This window comes from Arachis hypogaea, chromosome 8, assembly GCF_003086295.3.
Source record: "Arachis hypogaea cultivar Tifrunner chromosome 8, arahy.Tifrunner.gnm2.J5K5, whole genome shotgun sequence".
Classification (NCBI taxonomy): Eukaryota; Viridiplantae; Streptophyta; class Magnoliopsida; order Fabales; family Fabaceae; genus Arachis; species Arachis hypogaea.
Window position 1 is genome coordinate 33,520,156 of NC_092043.1, and position 9,476 is coordinate 33,529,631.

The following is a 9,476-nucleotide window of genomic DNA, read 5'->3' on the forward strand; positions in this document are numbered from 1 at the left end:
AAAGCTTTATTGAAATATTTGTTGCTGTCTAATAATTGCTATATTTACAAAACTTAAATCAAACTTTAATACTTACTTAAATAGATTAGAAAAATAATTATTAAACTAACTAAAGCTAGTTATATTGACAACATATTTAATTAAAAAAATAATTTTTGTTTGAACTGAAAAAATAAAATTTAACTAATATTTTTATCTATAATAATATTATGAAATTACAAACTTTTTAAAATAAATTATATTTTAATATTTAATTATAATTTTATTATTATTTAATTTATATAATAAAATTTAATAATTTAAAAATTAATTTATAAAATTACTAGTTAAATATTAATATTTTAATATAATTTTTTAAAATAATTACTATATTTATCTGGTAAGATGTAAAAAATTAAAATATTTAAAATAATTATTATATTTATTTATTGAAATTTAAAATATTAAAACTAGTTATATACTAAAAGTTACCAAATTTTTTATGTATATAACTAGTTTTAATATTTTGAATTTCACTAAATAAATATAGTAGTTATTTTTAAAAAATTATAGTAAAATATTAAGATTCAACAAGTGATTCTATAAATCGGTTTTTTAATTATTGAGCTCTACCATATAAATTAAACAATAATAAAAATTATAATTTTAAAATTTTAAAAGATTTAAATTTTTAAATAACTACTATATTATTTAGTGAGATTTAAAATATAAATTTTTAAATATATAATCAACAATAAGTTGATAAATTCGTTTAAATAAAAAAATTACTATAAAAAATTATAATTTGAAAATGTAAAAATTTAAAATATAAATGACAAAATAATTTTATAATAATTTAATTATTTTTATTATTTTATGTAAAGAGAATTTTGTTTATTAAAGTCTAAAAAATAATATTAAAATTACTACTAAAAAATTTAAATTTAATATTATGAAGAAAAAATAAAAAAAATCTATATAAAGACTAACTTGATTAATTTTAAAAATTTTATGGATGAAAATGACTTACATCTAGACTTTCAAAGATTATTTTGATTATAAATAATTTTTTTACATGTCAAGTGACACATGACATGACGTACTAGATATCATTGACTTGGCACATCAACCAATCATCTTGTAATACATGGTATTAACCTAAAACGTTATTATGTCACGTGACACGTTATTATCTAACTAACGAAGGACTCATTTGAATTATATTTTATCTTTTAAAGACTAATACTACTAAAAAAATAATTTGAGGATTAATTTAAATAATTTAATAGGTGTTCTTTCAAGTATTAATCTAATAAAATAATCAGTTTTGGAGTAGACTTGACCTGTTGACCAAGTTAAGGAACAAAAAACTAAGTTGTGTACCAAAAAAAATAAAAAACCTAAGGATGCACCCTTTTCTTTTCTGTGGATATTGGTATACTGGGGCCTTCTTCTGTCAAATTATAAAAATTACTTCTCTCTAAAATCTGCACAAAATTATAAACACATACTGAACCCATTTTTTAATTACCCAGATCCCTTTTTGCAGAGCTAACTCACGCTGGGCTGAACAACAAATCAACAACTCATTATATCAGATGGGTCTATGCTACAACATTTGGCTTATCAACTATTAATCAGCTATAAAGCTAAATCTCACGGATCAATTTTATATGTATTATCTCACTGAATGTTACAATTTACATGCTAGTATAGACATAAGACAAGACAATCCTCAACTCCCAAGTATGACATGATCTTGTTATCATTGAATTCAAACATAAACAACTATCTTGGTTCAATCTTTCCATGCAGCCCAACGTTTTTTACTTTTCTCAGCAGTTATATGAAGAAACAAGAAAGTACTATACAAACTTTGGAATCAAGGCTATGTAAAAGCACCAACAATTCAAAAAACTCATAACACACAATACAATGATGACTCTAAGCAACCTCATCAACCTGAAATTGTCAGAACCTCAATCACCACAAGTAAAAATAAAACTGAAATCACAAAGGTGTTATACAATGTATTCCGGCCACCAAGAAGAAAGGGTAATTCGGCAAAAGGCATGGAAATGTTCTCCATGAGAATCCACACATATAGCATAAAACCCTGCAAATAACACATTAGAAAAAATGGAATTAGACCCAAATGCAATAAGCATCATATAAGCAATGTCAAAGCAGAATGCTGAAATTAATATTCTTAAGCATTAAATCTGTTTAGTTAGCTGCCATGGTACCAGGACCTTAGTCTCAAGCTAATTTCTACTTTCTCCATATCTGATTCAACTAATTACTACTTAGCATTATCCGAGTGCTCAGCTTTTTCTTCGCGTGGCAGGTTCTATTTGGATTAGGCTATTTGCTATCTAAGATAGGGCTTACATCAGTTTCTCCTCACTAAGTTCAGAAGTTTTAGCTTATGAAAAAGGAACAAAGGTTTTACAGTGCTTTAGTGTATTTGGTTGGAAAGGGATTCTAGAGTTTTAAAGCTTTGTCATTCTTGAATTTATCTTGAGACTGGATTACTAATTTGGCATCACTTTAAAGCTACTATTCAGAGGGACTATCATAGTTCCTACATGGTTTATCACTTTATCTTTCCAATAGGTCTATGAATTTTTCTGAAAATACAATATTTTATTATATACTTTTCAACTTCTTTGTCTCGTAAAGCTTCTCTTTTTGGATGTTCGGCTCAATTCTAGCAGGTTAATGTATGTTAAATGCAGAATGACATTGGATTCGCTAGTCAACATCAGACAATAACCACTAAACCCAACATAACAGAATATCCATTTTCTGTTTTTGGGCAAATAGAAAACAATTTTTTGAATGGATTGCATCTGAAAAAGAAATGAGATTTGGTATTAGAAGACTTACTGTGACAACAAGGGAGTTTCCAGAGCTTCTATCCAACACAATAATCTTCAAGACATACGGCACATGTTCTTGAGATACAGTTGTCTTCTAAGTAAATATCACAAGGTGACTACTCATACAATCCCTTCTTATGAACATGTTTGAAACAATGACTAAAATAGGTCTAAATGTGTTTTGCATTGCACAAGCTTCGGTATCCATCAGAGATGCCACCACTCATCAATTACAGTTAAGGTCCATTATCATAATTGATTTCAAAAGGAAATGTGGAAAAAACAAATGAGAGATAACTACAAAATTCTAACTATGCTGAAACTGTCACTCTAAGCGCAATCAGAAATACTGATTAAGAGGCCACATGATAAGCAAAAATTGAAGAAGTTCAATTGTCAACACAAATGGACCACTTTACACTTCACAGAGTAATCCTGAGTTCCAATGCAAAACAAAAGATATCCCAACCGTAAATAGTGCCCCTTTCTTTAAACCAAACCCCAAACCCCAAACCCTAAACATTCAGCCAACACACATGTGGTTCATTCAACTTCAAAAAATCAAAACATAAAGGAGATATATTTTTCATAGACACTAAAAAAAAACCTAAATACGTTCAAGCAACACACAGATGGTTCAAGCAATATCATGACCACCCTGACCTATTCAAGAAAAAAAAAATTTCTTTAACACGAGACTATTTTCTTTAGAAGAACAAAAAAAACTAGTGGAAAAACAACTCTGGGTAATTTAATGATTTTTAAAATTTTATATTCAAATAAAGATAATTATATAGAGTAGTCAATGACAACAAAAAAATGATAAAAATAAAATAAATATGTAGTACCTATTGATACGGAAAAATTTTACCATGATTTCTCCGGCAAGTATATCGGGTCGTAATCAAGTAATAACTCACTTTGAATGAGGTCGATCCCACAGAAATTGATGGATCAAGCAGCTTTAGTTAAGTGGATATTCTAGTTAAACAGACATTTCATGAATTTTTTTGTATTGAATAAGCAAATTAACAGGGAAGTAAAGTGCATTAAAGTAAAGAGCAATGAATTTAAATGATAAAAGTAAGGGCGGAAAGTAAATAGCTAAAATGTAAAGAGCAAAAACTTAAATTGCAAGAAACTAAAAATAGAAAGATAAATGACAGAGAAATATAAATTGCATGAATGTAAAGGAATTTGAGAAATGGGTATTGAAACTAAAGTGACAATTCCGAAAGAAAGAAAGACAAGTGAAATGAACAATGAATTAAAACGAGAATTGATGAATGGGTAAGATCATTAGGGATTGGAGATAATTGATTCTTCCTAAATTAATGGATCTCATCTCCTTCTCAATCATGTGAAGTAGATCTATGGCAGATTATAAGTAATTGGATCTCAATCTCTTGATGATCCAATTTCTCTTAACATAAACAATTGTCAATCTCTTGATCTAATTGCTCATGAGAAAATGTGAAGTGCATTTGCTAATCTCAATGCCACACAACCTCCAGAATTTCAATTCAAAGAGATTATATCTCACGTATCTACTAAGAAGGTATCAATTAAGAAGGTCATGAGAGGAAAGCCTCAATCTGAATTTCATAACTCCTTTCTCAAGTTCATCATGAAATTCAAGTAGATCCAATCCCTCTCTCGATAATAATTGGATCTATAAAGTTCATTGAAATCAAACAGAACTCCTCCCCCTAATGAAGTGGGGTTTAGTGATTTGTAGCTCAATTACAAGAAACAATTCAAAACTAAAAATTAAACTAAGTCCTAAAAAGGAAGAAAAGAGAAGTACAAGCAAAAGAGATGAAAGTAAAAGTGATCTAGAGTGTGGTATTCAGAGTGTACCAAAAAGTCCTTTTCTTTTTTAAAGTACCACCTATTTATACAAACTTTCTAGCTCCTGAGGTGCACCTTCAAATCTCTGGAAGTGGGCCTTTCAAATCTTCAGTCGTAGCCCCTTTTTGTGTACTTGGCATTGGTCACTTGGAGTTAGCGTTAGTAGGTTGAAGTTAGCGTTGCTAACACTACAATCACGTAGCGTTTCCCCAACTTTAGCTTTACCAACGCTATTCTCCATCTGTGCGTAAGCACCTCTTCACGTGCGTACGCACCATTGTAAAACTTGTCCTTGTGCATAAGCATTATGCCCCATGCATACACATGCCTGCCATATCTTCCTTTTGTTCGTACACACACTGGGTCGTGCGTACGCACCATGGCCAATTTCTCCAATCTCAATTTCGAAAACTATTGCAGGAGTTATTGGGCATAGCGTTAGCGTTAATAACGCTGAAGCATGCATGCAAGTTAGACCTTGGTGTTGCTGGAGTGGCGCTAACGCTACTAACGCTGTGCCTAACGTTACAGAAGCTAGCGTTAGCGCTAGTAACGCTACATTGCATGGTGCTTGTTGAGCTTGGGCGTTGTTGGGACAGCGTTGGCCTTGCCAACGCTCCCATCTCTTCGACTCTGGTGTTATTGGGCCAACGTTAGCGCTGCTAATGCCCTTTGATATCTTACATGGCATTTGTGAGGGTCAAGTTAGCGCCAATAACGCTGCCAACATCTCTCTTTGCTGGCGTTTGTGAGGCTAGCGTTAGTACCAATAACACTCTCCCTTGGCATTTGTGACCTGCACGTTAGCGTTGCTAACGCTCTCCCCTGGCATTGCTGGCATGCAACGTTAGCGTTGCTAATGCTCTCCCCTTGTGTTTGTGACATGCAACGTTAGCGTTGCTAACGCTCTGCTTCATGCCTTCTCCTGTTTCTTCTCTGCTTCACCTGTCATCAACCACAACAATTGCATCAAAGTTTTGTCATTCCATGAATAATCACAAGATATTTCATTGATTTAAAAGAAATATCATCTTCTTGTATATATTAAGTTCATGAAATTGACCACAATTCAACTAGTACTTGATGCATTAATACATGAAGAAATAAGTCATCCAAATGCTTGTTTATTACAAGGAAAATGCATGAAACTAAGCTAAAACTAACTAAATTAGCTCACTAATCTATCTCAGATGCATATGCATCACAACACCAAACTTAAAATGTTGCTTGTTTTCAAGTAAAGAGAAAAAGAATTCTAACAAAAATAGAATATAGAAATTGAAATAATTAATTAAGAGTGAATCTTTATTTAGAGGTATATCATTATCCTACTTAATGGAGTCACTATGCCTCATGAATTTAGTCATGGCTTCTCTCTGTATGAGCTTACATAAGTTCCTAGAATAAGACACTTATTTGAACACTAACTTAGTTGACTTTGTGAGACTTCCTTCTTATTGTATTATTGTATAATCTTTAACTTGTTTTCTCATTTCTTTCAGGAATTTCTTGCTTTGTTTAGGCTAAGTATCCTGTTTTAAGGCGGCTTTTTAACATAAGCTTTCAATCAATACTCTCAAACCAATTGGTTTAAGGTGTTAGATGTTTAAGCACCCCTTCGAAAATATTTGCTCAAGCCTCATTCCCTAACACATCCATACCACAAGCATATAACTTGAAAAAAATCTCTAGACAGTGGTGTCCAGCACCTCTTTGGGTTGCTAAGTATTTTGTCACAAGGTTACTCTTGATTATGAATTTTCAATTGATAATCCCGAATTAGTTAACTTAAGTTATCAATCACCTCTAATATTTACTTGTCCAAGTACATCCTTCCACATAAACACCACAGACACATATCCAAGGTTTTGTCATTGTTGCCTAGCCTTATTATTTGCCTAGCCTTATTATTTGTCATTGACACAATACAATTAAAGAGAGATCGTTGAAATATAGACTCAAAAAAATAGAATACAAAAAATGAGGTGGAAAACGGTAACATTCTGTCGTTGGAAGGAGAAGAAACAGTGGATGGCTTATGGGTTTGAATAGAAGCTTGGAAAGGAAAGGGCGACAATAAAAGTGGCAAGCATGTGATCTGACGAAGAAGAGAGAAACAGAAATAGATAATGAGAAAAAAGTTGAAGAGGAAAAAAATAGAAGTGGTGGAATTGAAGAAGAAAGAAGAGCCGAAGAGAAAAATAAAAATAAAAATAGAAATAATTGATGTAATATTATTTTTTTTAATTTTTAACTTTAAATTCAAAATTTGAAATTTGAAATGTGGGGCACTGATAATGTTACATTATGTACATGAATAGTGTTTTGTAGGCTTGTAGCATTATGCACATATGAATGGTGATATATCCATGAGAGAAAATATGACAAGAAGGATATAAATATATGAATTTATGAATATGATTATATGGATATAATATTTGAAGAAAGTGTTAGAAGAGTTATGGAGAAGGACGGTCAGAATTCCATTATCTGCATAACCTTCTTTTCAAGGATAGTTATAGGATTTTAATTAAAATTATTGGTTTTTAAATTTTGAGGTGCTTATATTGTTGAAAAGTTTATGTCTATCATCCTTAACAGAAAGATATCAGAATATGAGTTGCTGTGGTGTAGTGGTTATCACGTTAGTCTTACACACTAAAGGTCCCCAGTTCGATCCTGGGCAGCAACACTGTTTTCTTTTGTTTTAAATCTTTACTTTCCCAATTTGCTGTCCAACGGACGCTTATACTAAACCGGGAAGATTATTGAATTCACATGGCATATGTAACTTTTCTTTTCAGATTCTAAAGTTTTTAAGGAACACAATAAAATGATGACAGATGTTATAATTATGCTTATTCCCGTTGTTTAAATTCAAATGACAGGAATACTGTGTAGACAGGCACAAAGAATTTTCTGCTTTTGATTCGAAACCATTCCTTCACTCGTACTACAAATACAGCTGGAATATACCAACTTGACAACCTTTCCTTTACTCGTTATTATTTTCTTATGTAACTTACATATATAGAAAAGTTAGTAAAAATAATAGACATCTAATCTAACCTAAGTAGTGAAATGCTGAAACCACTTACAGAGTAGTTAGTGGTCCCTCCCTGCAACGGAATAATAAGCCAGCTACCCTCACTTCGCTTTTCCATTGTTCTGTTCCTACCACACCAATTTCTTACTAGCTAATTAGTATTAATAAATCATTTATAGTATAATTAATTAATTAATTACACTATTAAGCTGGACTGCTGTTTATTATGATAGTAGTTTTCAATCAAGAAAGATGCTTGTGCAGTTGTGCTAAATTCCAGCGAACGTGGCTCATTTAAGTAACACCACGTGTCAGTGCTGAGTTGGATCCCACGAGGTTTCCTTGTTTTAAAAGAGTTTTTTGTTGTTGCAGTTCTACCATATCTATATCCCACTCCTTTTCTAGCACCTTCTGGCTCTGGTTCTGGTTCTAGTTCTAGCTAGCACCATACATATATCTATTTATTTATCTATCTCTTCAACTGATTTGTGAGAAGAATTATGGGTGAGTTTGAAGAGCAGGTGAAGGAGAGAGCCAAGGAGCTGAAGCATCTGTTTCAAAAGGGAGTCAAGTTTGTGGGAGATTCATGCAAGAAAGGCTGGAACAAAGTCAAGCGTATCAAACGCTGATTCAGTCTCATCTCATGTGAATCCCAAAAGTAGTCTTACATTATTATTTGATTTGGTTTGGTTTGTTTTGTTTTGTTTCCATCCCCTGTTGGAGGATATAATTTTGGGCTATCTGATTTGTTTCTTTTCCTCTCATATTTGTTGTTATATATAAATAGATAGATACCTTTCTTTTTGTATTATTTCTGTATGTAGAACTTGTTTCAAAGATCTTGCTGTTTCTGTTTGTTTAGTTTAATTCTGTATACACTCAAATCTCCACATTCCAACTTTATTGAGCATCATATTATGCAATTTTAGCCTTTACCCACATTAAGGTAGTAGATAGTCTTCTAACTCATGCAAAGTGATTACCTTCAGAAATTGATCCGTTTTAATTTGTCAATCATAGAAATAATAATAAAGAATAAGAAGAAGAAATAGATGAATTTGCTACCTGTGTCCAAAAGTGTTGTTAGATCATATATCCTAATTCCTGGATATATTGCTCATTATTGTTGCTAGTCGAACACTCTGCATTCTTGATGACAAGGGATGCTGACGATATATCATTACAAAAAATGCTATGTTAACAGCCAATAAATTTGTCCAATAATTTTGGGTGACTAACTGATATGATAAAATTAATGTGGATTAATTGCATATATATATATATTTCTTCTGATCCAGATCTTGCATATATATTGCAATGATATGGATGATCGACAATTGTGATAGTGATGGGTGGTTTGGGAAGGATGAGAGTGCTTGAAATTTTAAAGCTGGTTAGGATAGGTAAGAGCGCATAGTTCAATACCCCAGTTCAGTAGTAATCCAACTTCAAATAAATGGTTGATTTTATATAATATCTATAACCGTGACCAACAAATATCATTTTTTTTTGGCAGTATTTTATCAATAATAATTTATATTCATATTTACAAATATTTATACATAAAAATAAATTTATATTTATATTTATAAAAGTTTATACACATAAATAATATAATTTACATCTATATATTTTAAAATTTATATACATAAATTAATAAAATTTATAATTTAATATTTATACAAATAAAAAAATTACCAGAATTACTACAAACTCTT

General features: G+C 31.1%; 1 non-coding gene across 1 annotated transcript; it reads left to right on the top strand.

The window, feature by feature from the left end:
• Positions 1–7,331: 7,331 nt before the first annotated feature.
• Positions 7,332–7,404, top strand: TRNAV-UAC (transfer RNA valine (anticodon UAC)). The gene has a single exon. It is a non-coding gene; the product is annotated as a tRNA-Val (tRNA).
• Positions 7,405–9,476: the final 2,072 nt, after the last annotated feature.